Consider the following 7,075-nt stretch of genomic DNA (forward strand, 5'->3'; position numbering starts at 1 on the left):
GGGGTGTGGAGTGGGGGTGTGGGGTGTGGGGTGGAGGGGTGGGGGGTGGGTGTGGGGGGTATGGGGGGTGTGGGGGTGTGTTTCCATGAGGTGGTGACAAAGAGGTGCCAGATTAGCTGTATCCTGCTTAGCTCCTGCTTTCGGGTCAGAGCCTTCAAGGGTAGTGGATGGGCAGGTGGGGGTGGGGCTGGGGCAGGGGGAGGGTGGGAGAGGAGGAGGCAGGTGCGTCTGGCTGCTGTCCTCAGAACACGCCATTTAGGCGCTGGTAACTCGAGGACTCCCTGTATAGTGTATACTTCAATCTCATCTGCCCACCCTTCTCTCCCACACGTTTTCCCGGTTTCTGATCACTGCGCATCTCCGCTCTAGAAGCAAAAATTATTATCCATCATACCCGCTCCTGATCATTTAAGAAAAAAAAAAAAGTAGCTTGAGAGGTTACGAAAGGACCAGAAGAAAGCGGGATAATCTGCTTCGCTAGAATATGTTCCTGGGGGGTGTGATTCGACGCTTGGTAAACGGGGAGAATCGTGTTAGCGAAATGGCAAGTCTTGTTGTTTCTGTGCAAGTTTTCTCAGCATGTTAACGTCTTGTGCTGCTAGGCAACAGCACGGAAGCAAAGCACGGGAGGAAAGCTGAATTCGGGCAAGCGGTGGGCAACTTGAGGACAGCACACACCCTTCCTCCCTCCTGGCAGCTCAGGTAGCTACCTGCTTTATTTCGGAAAGACTTATTGCCCGGTTGGCTCGTGTCCGTGTCTCCCTAACTCAAAGGCCTCAACCTCACCTCTCCGCCTGTGAGTCAAGCTATCTGCTCCTGTTTGATTATACCCCTTTTTTCTTTTTAATTTTAAGTAGGCTCCGTGCCTAACGTGGGGCTTGAACTCATCACCCCAAGATCAAGACTTGCCACTGACTAAGCCAGGCAGGCACTCCATACCTGCCTTTTTTTTTTTTTTTAAGATTTTATTTATTTATTTTAGTGGGGGGAGGGGTAGAGGGAGAGGGAGAGAGAATCCCAAGCCAACTCCTCACTGAGCACATGGAGCCCAACTCGGGGCTCTACCCCACTACCGAGATCACGACCTGAGCTGAAATCAAGAGTTGGATGCTTAACTGACTGAACCACCCAGGCCCCCCAGCTTCTTTTATTTTAAACGATCTTCCCAGTTCTACTGGGATATAACTGACACACTGTATTAGTTTAAGGTGTAGGATGTAATGATTTGATACATGTATACATTGCAAAATCGTCACCACAATATCTTAACATTCACCACCATACATAGTTACAAAAATTTTTTTCTTGTGATGAGAACTTTTAAGATTGACTCTCTCAGCAACTTTCAAATATACAATACAGTATTGCTAACTATAGGCACCATGCTGAACATTACACTGCCGGAAATTGCCTTATAACTGGAAGTTTGTACCTTTTGACCACATTTACTCATTTTCCTCAATCTCCAAGCCTCTGGCGATCACCAATCTGTTCTGTTTCTAGTTCTTTTTTTTTTAGATTTTACATATAAGTAAGATCATAAATATGTCTTTCTGCATGTGACTTGTTTCACCTAACATAATGACTCAACGTCCAGTTGTATTGTTGCAAACAGGATTTCCTTCTTTTTTATGGCTGAATAATACTCCATCATATATACGCGTGCATGCGTGTGTGTGTGTGTGTGTGTGTGTATCTCACATTTTCTTCATCCATTTATCTACAGGACACTAGTTTGTTTCCATGTGTTGGTTATTGTAAATAACGCGGTGATGAACACATGGGTATAGATAGCTTTTGGAGACAGTGATTTCATTTCCTTTAGATAAATACCCAGAAATGGAATTGCTACATCATATAGTAAAAATAGGTAGCTATTCAGCAATGCCCACAATAGCCAAACTACAGAAAGATCCGAGATGTCTACTGATGAATGAATGGATAAGGAAGTTGTGGGGTGTGTGTGTGTGTGTGTGTGTGTGTATACATATACATACACACACACATATATGTATGTACACACACACACAAGGGAATAGTATTCAGCCATCTGAAACGATGAAATCGTATCATTTACATAAAGATGGATGGAACTAAAGGGTATGATCCTGAGTGAAATAAGTCAATCAGGAGCGACTGGGTGGCTCAATGGTTAGGCAAGTGCCTTCAGCTCAGGTCATGATCCCAGGGTCCTGGGATCAAGCCCTATATCGGGCTCCCTGTTCAGCGGAGAGCCTGCTTCTCCCTCTCCCTCTGCCTGCCCTTCTGCCTACTTGTGCTCTCTACCCCTCTACCAAATAAATAAATAAATAAATATCTTTAAAAGAAATAAGTCAATCAGAGGAAAACAATTATCATATGGTTTCACTCATATGAGGAATATAAGAAACAGTGCAGAGCATCATGGGGAAAGGAGGGAAAAACGAATGGGAGGAAACCAGAGAGGGAGACCAAACCGCGAGAGACTCTTAACTATGGGAAAGAAACAGGGTTGCTGGAGGGGAGGTTGCTGGGGGGAATGGGGTAACTGGGTGATGGGCATTAAAGAGTGCACGAGATACAATGAGCTGTGGGTGTTATATGCAACTGATGAATTATTGAACTCTACATCTGAAACTAATGATGTTCTATATATTGGCTAATTGAATTTAAATTAAAAAATTAAAAATAATAGATAGCTATTTTAAATTTTTTGAGAAACCTCCATACTTCTCTATTCTTCATAGCGGCTGCACCGATTTACGCTCCCACCAACAGTGCATGAGGCTTCCCTTCTCCACATCCTCACCAGCTTGTTAGGTCTTATCTTCTTGTGGATAGCCATTCTAACAGGTGTGGAGTGATGCCTCATTGTGGTTTTGATTTGCATTTCCTAATAATTAGGGCTGTTGAGCATCTTTTCATGTACCTGTTGGCCATGTGTAGGGGGTTTATTCTTTTAATTACTTATTTATTTTTTTAAAGTAATCTTCACACCCAATGTGGGGTTTGAACACATGACCCTGAGATCAACTGTCACATGCTCTACCGACTGAGCCAGCCAGGCCCGTCCTTTATTTATTTATCATTAAAAAAAAAAAAGATTTTGTTTATTTATCTGACAGAGAGAGATCACAAGTAGGCAGAGAGAGAAGGGTAAGCAGGCTCCCCACTGAGCAGAAAGCCCGATGCAGGGCTTGATCCCAGGACCCCGAGATCATGACCTGAGCTGAAGGCAGAGGCTTAATCCACTGAGCCACCCAGGTGCCCCCTATTTATCATTCTTTAAAAAATATTTTGAGGGATGCCTGGATGGCTCAGTCGTTAAGTGTCTGCCTTTGGCTCAGGTCATGATCCCAGGGTCCTGGGATCGGACCACATTGGGCTCCCTGCTTGGTAGGAAGCCTGCTTCTCCCTCTCTCACTCCCCCTGCTTGTGTTCCCTCTCTCACTGTGTCTCTCTCTGTCAAATAAATAAAATCTTGAAAAAAAAAAAAGATTTATTTTGAGAGAGGGAGCGAGCTCGAGCCCGGGGGAAGGACAGAGGGAGAGAAACTTTCAAGCGGATTCCCCTGCCCTGGCCCCACAGTGAGGGGCTGGATGTGTGGGTTGATCCCACAACTCACGAGATCATGACCTAGCCCAAACCAGGACTTGGACACTGAAGCAAATGAGCAATCCAGGTACCCCTTCCTTTACTTTAAAAAATATATATTCCTGTACATTATAGTATCCCTTTACTTACTAGGAATTCAATGTCTTTTTAAACTGTGCCAACATTTTATTTTATTTTGAAGTAGGCTCCACACCCAACATGGGGCTTGAACTCACCACCCTGAGATCAAGAATCCCATGCTCTACTGACTGAGCCAGCCAGGTGCCTCTGTGCCAACATTTTAAATTAGGATTGTTACTGTTTTCCCTGAAGTTCTGATTACAAATATATATATATATATATATATATATATATAGAGAGAGAGAGAGAGAGAGAGAGAATGTGAGTGGGAGGGGCAGGAGAGGGAGAATCTCCAGCAGATGCCATGCTGAGCACAGAGTCCAACATGGGACTCAATCTCAGGACCCTGAGATCACGACCTGAGCCAAAGCAAAGAATCGGATAACTTAACTGTGTAACCTAAGGCACCCCCAAAATATATAGTTTTGAGGAGTCTCCCCAACTCTATTAGCCTTGGTCCTATTTTGAGTGATTTTGGGAGGGGGGCATGAAGATTTGCAGAATATCAAGTTCTTAGGAATGCAAAGATCACAGTTCAGCAGAAAGTTCTGTATATAAGCCCAAAGAAGAAAAAGAATACACTTGACTTCAAGCCTGAAAAAGAAATGAAAGGAGAAAAAAAAAAAAAAAAAGAAAGGAGAAAGTATAGTCAAAGAAACAAAAATCTTGAAAAGGCAGAACAGAAACAAAGACACCAAGACACAGACCTGTACCCCTGAAACAAATAATACATTATATGTTAGTAATAATAATTAAAAAAAAAAAGACACCAAGAAAAGTGCCAGATGTCTGGGCTGATAACAAGAAAAAATAAGGAGGGCCATTACTTCAAATCAAGTGCGGAAAGATATAGGACTATCCTGTCCTATCCCATCTGATCAGATCCTGTCCTATGCCATCCTATCCTAGGAGGACCTTGAGAACCTGCCACACATTTCAGGCAGGTGCTTATAGTTATTACCTCATTCACTGGTCCCTATTAAGTACTATCATTATCCCTCCTTTAGAAACAAGGACCTGAGGGTCAGAAAGATTAAGAAAATTGCCCGAGGCCACACAGCCTGCTAAGTGGAATTCGGATATCGTTTTGCCACACTACCGCTAGAAAACAAAACCAGGTGTTTTTATTTATTTTTATTTTTATTTTTTTTTTAAGAGTCTCGGCTATTTCCAGCAGACGGGTTTTACCAATCTCCAGGGCGGGGCCTAGCGGTCATACACATTCTGTAATCTCCACAACCCATCACAGAATAAACATTTATCAGGATGGTGTTGAAATATTCACCCCTCTCCCGGCAGCTCCCCGCCCCCGCCCCCGCCCCCCCCCCCCCACCTTTGTGCTTTCGCTCCAGCCCTAACTGGAACGTTCCAGGCCGGTAGGTGGTTCCACAGCTGCGCTCCCAGCCCCCCTCGCACTAGCAACCGCCTCACCGAGTTTCCCCGCCCGGATGTCCGGAGAGCTCCGCGCCAGCTCGGGTGCGTCTCCCGTCGGGTCAGAACGCACGGTCCAGGGGCGCCTGGGTGGCTCAGTGGGTTAAAGCCTCTGCCTTCGGCTCAGGTCATGATCTCAGGGTCCTGGGATCGAGCCCCGCATGGGGCTCTCTGCTCAGCGGGGAGCCTCCCCCCCCACCCCGCCGCCTGACTCTCTGCCTACTTGTGATCTCTGTCAAATAAATAAAATCTTAAAAAAAAAAAAAAGAAAATAAAAGAACACACGGTCCATGCCCGTCCCTTCCCTTGCTAGGGTCCCCAGGCTGGGACAGACAAGAACCTAGTGAGTCCTCACTCCTCCTCCCGCCCCTAGCCCAGAGCGCGGGGTGCTAAGTGTGCCTTGAACCATGAAAACGCGGAGTCGAGGGATCCAGAGCCCGTTTCGCAGTTCAACAACCGTTTCTTTTCAAGAGGACCCGCCCTGCGCAGCAACACGGATCAGGCAGGGAGCGGGTTTGGCCCGAATTCTGGGGCAGAACGAGGGGTCAAACCGCGGGCCCCACCCCCACCGCATCCCTAGTCTTGGAAGGTTCCTCGCCGGCCCGCGGCACAACGGGATGGCGGGGCCGGTACGCGGGGACAGGTAGAGACGCGGCCCCCGCGGCGGACAGCCGGGCCTCCTCAGGGGTCCCCCAGGTGACGCCAAGCCCGGCGCCGCGCGTCCGCCTCGGCCCCGGGGGGTGGGGAGCTCCGAGCCACGCGTCAGCTGAGACCCCTGCGGCCGAAGCTCAGAGCACTGACCCCCCCGGGCCGCCGTCACCCGCAAACACACAAAGGCCGGAAGTGCGCCCCCGTCGGCCTGCGGCGGCGCCCTCTCTAGGACCCGGGAGGTCTCGTCTCTCGGTGGTTCGCCAGGCTCGCTGGACGTCCGGACGCTGGACCACGCCAGACCCCGGCCGGTACTCCCAGGGGGGCGTGTACCCCACCCAGGGGCAGCAAAATGAGTCAAAAGGAAAAAAATGGAGATCGAATCCAGGAACTCACCTGTGGGAGAGAATGTCCACTTCGCATGTATCCAGGCCTGCGTTTCAGCGGAGGGGTTGGAGCGCCCTGTATTTATTTATCTCGCTGGCTTCCCGCAGAGGAGGAGCAAACGAGGCCTGGAGAAACTTCTCTCCGGCGCAGGGTCTCCCGGCGACAGTTGAGTCAGAACCCAGGACTTGTGCCACCGCGGGTGGGTGCTTGCCACTGCCTGGGGCCGCCTCTCATCCGAAATGAACACTCTGGAAATGTAAAACCTACGTGTTCAGAATGGCAGGAAACATCGAACAGTTTCAAAATCGATCAAATGGGGGAAAAAAACCCCACAAAAATTTAAAAAGATTAAAAACAAAACAAAGCACCACGATCGACCAAATGGAGTGTGCAAGAATTCAGAGAAGACCATCTCCTACTCATGAGGATGGCTACTAGCACAAAAAAAAAATTTTTTTTTTTGTGCATGGCTGGTGGGGAGGTAAAAACTGCACAGCCGCTGTGGAAAACAGTGGACAGTTCCTCAAAAGATCCAGAACAAAGTTACCATGCGGTCCCGCGATTCCACTGCTGCATGCCCCAGAGAATTTAAACCAAGGGTGTGAAGAGATATTGTATACCCATGTTCATGGCAACATGATTTACAGTAGCCCCAAAGTAGAAGCAACCTAATGTCTACTGACCAATGGATATAAACAAAATGTGGCCTATACCTACAATGGAGTATTACTTGGCCCGAAAAAGGAAGGAAAGTCTGACACTGATCCTACTGTGGTAATACATTTTGCGATATACAAGTGTATCAAACCATCATACCGTACTCCCTGAACTTACACTATGTTATATGTCAATTATACCTCAATGGAGGTAGGGGGATCTACGTATTTTCTTAAAA

The 7,075-nt window shown here is 47.4% G+C and overlaps 1 protein-coding gene across 2 annotated transcripts in view; it reads right to left on the minus strand.

Annotated features, from left to right (window-relative positions):
* The window catches only part of ZKSCAN1 (zinc finger with KRAB and SCAN domains 1), a 41,297-nt gene extending 34,869 nt beyond the window's left edge, over positions 1–6,428 (minus strand). Inside the window, exon 1 of one of the 2 annotated variants that reach the window (XM_080829919.1) lies at positions 6,190–6,428. The gene's annotated coding sequence lies outside the window, so the exon portion shown is untranslated. The remainder of the gene's footprint in view (positions 1–6,189) is intronic. The other variant, XM_080829921.1, reaches the window with a different exon arrangement.
* Between the last annotated feature and the right edge of the window lie 647 nt (positions 6,429–7,075).

The sequence above is a fragment of the Martes martes genome (assembly GCF_963455335.1).
Source record: "Martes martes genome assembly, chromosome: 18".
NCBI classification, from domain to species: Eukaryota; Metazoa; Chordata; class Mammalia; order Carnivora; family Mustelidae; genus Martes; species Martes martes.